The sequence below is a fragment of the Triticum urartu genome, chromosome 5A (assembly GCF_056163025.1).
Source record: "Triticum urartu cultivar PI428250 chromosome 5A, HENAU_Tu73, whole genome shotgun sequence".
Taxonomy (NCBI): domain Eukaryota; kingdom Viridiplantae; phylum Streptophyta; class Magnoliopsida; order Poales; family Poaceae; genus Triticum; species Triticum urartu.
In genome coordinates, this window is record NC_141877.1 from 481,341,315 (window position 1) to 481,346,882 (window position 5,568).

Here is a 5,568-nt window from a genome sequence, read left to right on the forward strand (position 1 = left end):
GTCCAGGCCTCGACGGCATGCGACAAGGAGAAGCAGGCCGTCCTTGAGGCGAAGGCTGCTCGTGATGCAGCCCTGGGGGAGGTGGTCGACGTCCGTGGTCGCTGCAAGGCGCTGGAGGACGAGCTGCAAGGCCTACGGGATCAGCTCGCGAAAGAGGTCCGCCTTCGCCAAGAGCAGGAAGAAGGCTTGAAGGCTCGCAAGGCGGCCGTCGAGGGCCGGGAGGCCAAGCTCAAGAAGTGCCGCGACCGCCTAGGCGCGCTGGAGCAGGAGTTGGGGGCGAGGAAGGCCGAGCTGGACGACAAGGCCCGGGTTCTTGCCGAGGAGCGCGTGGCCTTCACGGAGTTGGAGGCGAGGGCTCGCTCCTCGCTGAGGACGCTTTACGACAGCGGCCTGGAGAGCCCGCTGGCTGGCGCCGAGGACGGTCCCACCAAGCTACTTTCCTTCCTAGTTCATGCTCTTGAAGATGTCGCCCTTGGCCTTGGCCCCACGGCCGAGGCTGAGGCGCGTGTCCTGTCTTTTGCAGCGCTGACGCGGGTCCTCACCCACATCTACCTTCATGATCCCAGCATCGACCTCGACAGCCTGCTGGAGCCAGCAAGCGGCAAGCATGCCGCTGCTGCTGCAGAGGCCGTGAAGGGTCGCGCGGAGGCTCTGCTGGGGAAGTTCCGGGCCTTCAGCACCAAGCCGGAGCAAGGCGCTGCCGACCCCGCTGTTCCGTGAGGCGAACCCACTCCGTGCTGCTCCCCCGCTGCCAAGTGACTCCGTCGTGACTCCTGTCCTGCTTTGAATTCCTGCACATGTATCATCCCTCGGGGAGGCGTCTAAAACTTGCGTTTGGTATTGGGATAACAGTGTGGACAGTAATATTCGCTTTTGAATTCCTTGAAATTTGCGCTTTTCCTTCCTACTTGCTTATGTTCTACGCCGGCACAGCCCGGCCCCGCGCGTACCTCACCCAGCAATAGTCCCGACCGGAAACCAGGACGGGACCAAGGAGTGAGGGGCTACGTGACAAGTTAGGCTCCTGAGTCGCGATGCTCAGGAGTCCCCCTTGGCGCACGAACATCAAGTAGGGAGGCATGATGTGAGTGGATCCACCGTTCTACGTCTGCAGAGCCCGGCCCCGCGCGTACCTCACCCAGCAATAGCCCCGACCGGAAACCAGGACGGGACCAAGGAGTGAGGGGCTACGTGACCAGTTAGGATCCTGAGTCGTGATGCTCAGGAGTCCCCCTTAACGCCCAAACGGCCTTCATACCTTGGCTCCGCTCGGGGAGAGGCGCGCGACGAACCAGGCCCGGGGGGCCTGGCTGGGCGGGGTGCGTCTGGGCGTGACCCGGGCACAGCCCCCGTGCCCAGCCCCCTCGCGCGGCACTCCCGAGGGGAGGCGTTACGATGGGGCTAGACACTGAGCTCTGGGCTCCCTGAGGTTGATGCGGCACGGGGGCCACCCTCAGTTGTTTATCACTAGTGCGGAGCATAGCGCTTCCGTATGTGTACGGGCATAGCCGCTCCTCGGCAGTGTCGTCAGCTAGCGCGGAGCATGGTGCTTCCACTGGTACGTGGGAGGGGGCCCCCCTCTGGGAGGAGCCCCCGGGGCGTGTACAGCCCCGCCCTGACACGTGGCTGGCACGGTAGGGCCTGGCGAGGTGTATCTGGGCACCCGTGAGCCAGCACGGGACTCACGAGGCCCTACCTCTAGGCGGGTTGCGCCTGGCACTGGGCCTTATCTTGCGATGTGTCCCTGCAAATTTGGTTAGATGCCTGCACTCTACGTCCTCGGGTCCCGTCCCTCGAGCTGGTCTCAGCCGTCGCTGGTATGCCAGGTCGCGATGCCGTGGTCAAGGCCAGAGGGTGAGGGCTGGAGAGCCAGTAAGAGCCCTGAGTCGCGATGCTCAGGTACCCCCCCTTTAACGGGCAAGTGGTCAGCATGGAGAAGAAGAGGTGCCGTGGACCGGCATCAAATAATCAAGCATGGTGGTCCTAACGCATAACCGGAAATGAACACAAATGGGATATATGCCGCTGAGCTTGGCCCGAGCGGCTTGGGGATCGTGCAGCCCGAGGGGCGCCCCCAACAAGGTAAGCTAATCGACGCGAAATAAAAGGGTTACACGCCACAGGGACGGACCCACGTGGCCTGGGAATAATGCATCCCTGGGGGCGCTCCCAGCTGGAAATGAAACTTGAAAGATATCACCTGATGACGCTGAAGACGAAGGGGTGTTGGTGTAGCCGGCTCGATGGGCTGTGGAAGCCGATCCTCATGAGCCCCCAAGCCCAAGGGCCTCGGGAGGCTCCGGAGGCGCTGGCGGTTCCTCACAGACCATCTCCATCTCTGCCAGGGCTGCGGAGCGCCTGGCCTCTTGTGCCTCCGTGGTGCCCCTCATGAGGCGTTGGTATGTGTCAGCCGCGCTCGGCAAGCCGTAAGGCATGCGAACGTAGCTGTGGGGTGGACCTCCATAGTGCCCCACTCGCAAGGGCCAGAGGTGCTCCCGGGAGCCGACTCGGTTGAGCCCTGGTACGTCGACGCAGACGCGTAGCCCACCATCCTCGCCTGGATGGGGAGCCACTGCTGGTAGGCGGCGGGCGCCTCTCATGACTCTTGACTCCTGTAGCTCTTGAATGGCCTTGCTGACGAACTCCTGTGGGTCTAGATCTCCTTGCCTTGATCCTTCTTGAGGGAAACCTGCTTCGAAACACGCCTCCATGTGGTGCCCAAGCGCCTCCCTCGTGACCCTAGCTAGGTCAGTGGCCCTCCAGGGGAGAGCCCCCGAGCCCTGCCTGAGGAGGGCGCTGGGCACGCTTTCCTATGCGATGGAAGGAGGTTCCCCCTGGGCAGGCACGGGCCCAGAGGGGCCTGCCTCCTGAGGGGCCAGGCCGGACGATGTCTTCTTCTTCTTTGGGGCGGTCTCGGGAGGCCTCCTGCTTCCGCGATCCGGGTCTTCCAGTGATGCGGCCTGAAAGGCTCGCTCCAGGGAACACACCGCATCCTTCTCTTCATAGGGCACCGTCATGGCTCCGCCGCTTCCTGGAATCTTGAGGACGTTGTAGCCATGGTGAGTCACGGCCATGAACTTGGCCAGCGCTGGGTACCCAAGGATGGAGTTGTATGGTAGGCGAATGTGAGCGACGTCGAAGTCGATGAGCTCGGTGCGGTAGTTGTCGCGTGCCCCGAAGGTGACAGGGAGGCAAACCTGCCCAATCGGGACCGTGGAGCCGTCGGTGATACCAGAGAAAGGCTTGGTTGGCTGGAGCTGGCTGTAGGGCACTTGGAGGTTGTTGAATGTCTCCAGACAGGACGTTGAGCCCTGCCCCGCCATCGATGAGGGTCTTGGTGACCACCACGTTTTTGATGACTGGGGAACAAAGCATCGGGAGGACTCCGGCTGTTGCCGCACACTTGAGCTGATCTGCTGAGCTGAACGTGATGGCGCACACCGACCACCTGAGAGGGCGTGTGGCTTTGAATCTAGGGAGGACTGCGTTCACTTCGCGGGCGAACTGCTTGAAGATGCACTGAGAGGCTGGGGCTTGAGCTCCGCCCAGGATGCAGGCGATCGCGTGCGGCTCCTGGAAGCCCCCAGCCTCGTCGTCCTGATGGCGGTCCTCATTTCTCCTTGGCTGCGGCGGCAGCGGTGGGAGGCTTGCGTTGCCTTGCGGGCGATCCTCGCGAGGCTGATCCCTCCAGTCTCCCTCGCGAGGCTGATCCCTCCAGCCTCCCTCGCGAGGTGGATCTTGCCAGCGATCCTCGCGAGGTTGGTCGCGCCACCCCTGGCGCGGGCCACGGTCTTTCCAGCGTCCTGCGTTCCTTCCTCCTCCTCGACCGTAGCCCCGGTCACCGCGGTCGGGGCGACGGCCGATCCTTCCTTCACGCACGGCTTGGAGTTCTTGGCATTCGTTGGTGTTGTGGGTGTGGAGGTCGTGGTACACGCAGTACCGGCTGCCCTTGCGAGGTTCGGGCTGATCTCTGCCCCGCTTGGTGTCTGGTTCTGCCGCGAGCACTGCAGCCCCCTTGCACTTCACATCCTTGGCCTTGAGCTTCTTCTCTTCTGGGTCTACGGCAGGCAGCTCGAGGAGGGAAAGACGCCCCTCCTCAGCCCTGGCACACTTGTTTGCCAAGTTGAACAGCTCCAAGGAAGTGCACAGGTCTTCATGCATCGCCAGCTCCTCCTTCATCTTGACGTCGCGCACGCCATCGGAGAAAGCTGAGATGATGGCCTCCTCAGTCACCTTGGGGATCTTGAGGCGTGCGTTGTTGAAGCGCTGGATGTACTTCTACAGGGTCTCCCCGGGTTGTTGCTTGATGCGGCGCATGTCGCTCACGGCGGGTGGCCGGTCGCGAGTACCTTGGAAGTTGGCGATGAAGCGGGTGCGCATCTCTTCCCAGGAGGAGATTGTGCCTGGAGCCAGGTTCAGGAGCCAGGTGCGGGCCCTGTCCTTTAGCACCATGGGAAACCAGTTCGCCATGACCTTCTCGTCTCCGTTGGCAGCTTCGATGCCCAGCTCATAGAGCTGGAGGAACTCCGCAGGGTCGGCCGTGTCGTCGTAGCGAGGAGGCAGGTTTGGTTTGAACTTGCCGGGCCACGCGATGCTACGTAGTTCGGTGGTGTAGGCGCGGCAGCCCGCTCTGGCCACGGGAGGTCTTGGGTGACGGAGAGCCTGGTCTTGCATGTCCCCACGCGCTGGAGCAGGAGGATGGTCACGACGTGCTGGAGCAGGGAGCGCCCGGGCAGCTTCTGGCGGGCGAGGGACTTCTTGGCAGCTCTGTTCTTGCTACGCTGGCACCTGACGAAGCGGGTTCCGCCCAGGGGCCACGCGCCTTGGAGCCATGATGTCTTCTTGAGGAGGAGGTGGCTGGGACGCCGCCGGAGCCTCTTCGCCCGCGCGGGGTGGGGTGCGGTGCAGCGGAACGGATGGCGCGGAAGAGCCCCCTGCAGCGCGGACGAGCTCGGTGACGCGGTCGAGCCATTCTTCGTAGACGTCGTCGATGGGACGGTAGCGCAGGAGCTCGTTTTCCGCGATGAGCGCAGCCCGACCCTCCATGGGCGCGCGGAGCGCGCGGGACGAAGGTCCAGCCGGGGCAAGCGAGGGAGTTGCGGTGCGGCCGTCTTGGCACACGGATGGATGCTGAGACGATGCTTGCTGTTCGTCCCCCGCCGGGCCGGTGGCGGCGTTGACGGCAGGTGACGGGGAACGGCGAGTACGCCCGCCGACAGGGGCCGTCTGGGCAACGCGGGAAGCGAGGGCGGCCCGGCGCTCCGCGCGGGCCCGACGAGCGTCAGACATGGGCGCGATGGTTGGAGGAGAACGGGGTGATGGAAGACGAATTCCGGCGCACCCCTACCTGGCGCGCCAAATGTCGGATTTCGGGTTCCGGCAGACCCTTGAGGTTCGAACACTGTGGTGCGCACGGAGATATCGCCTCCTACCTACCTGCACCCCTCCGCCTTGCTAGGATCTAAACTGTCGAAAGAACAACACAAGAGACACAGGGTTTATACTGGTTCGGGCCACCTTTGTGGTGTAATACCCTACTCCAGTGTGTGGTGTCTGGATTGCCTCTTG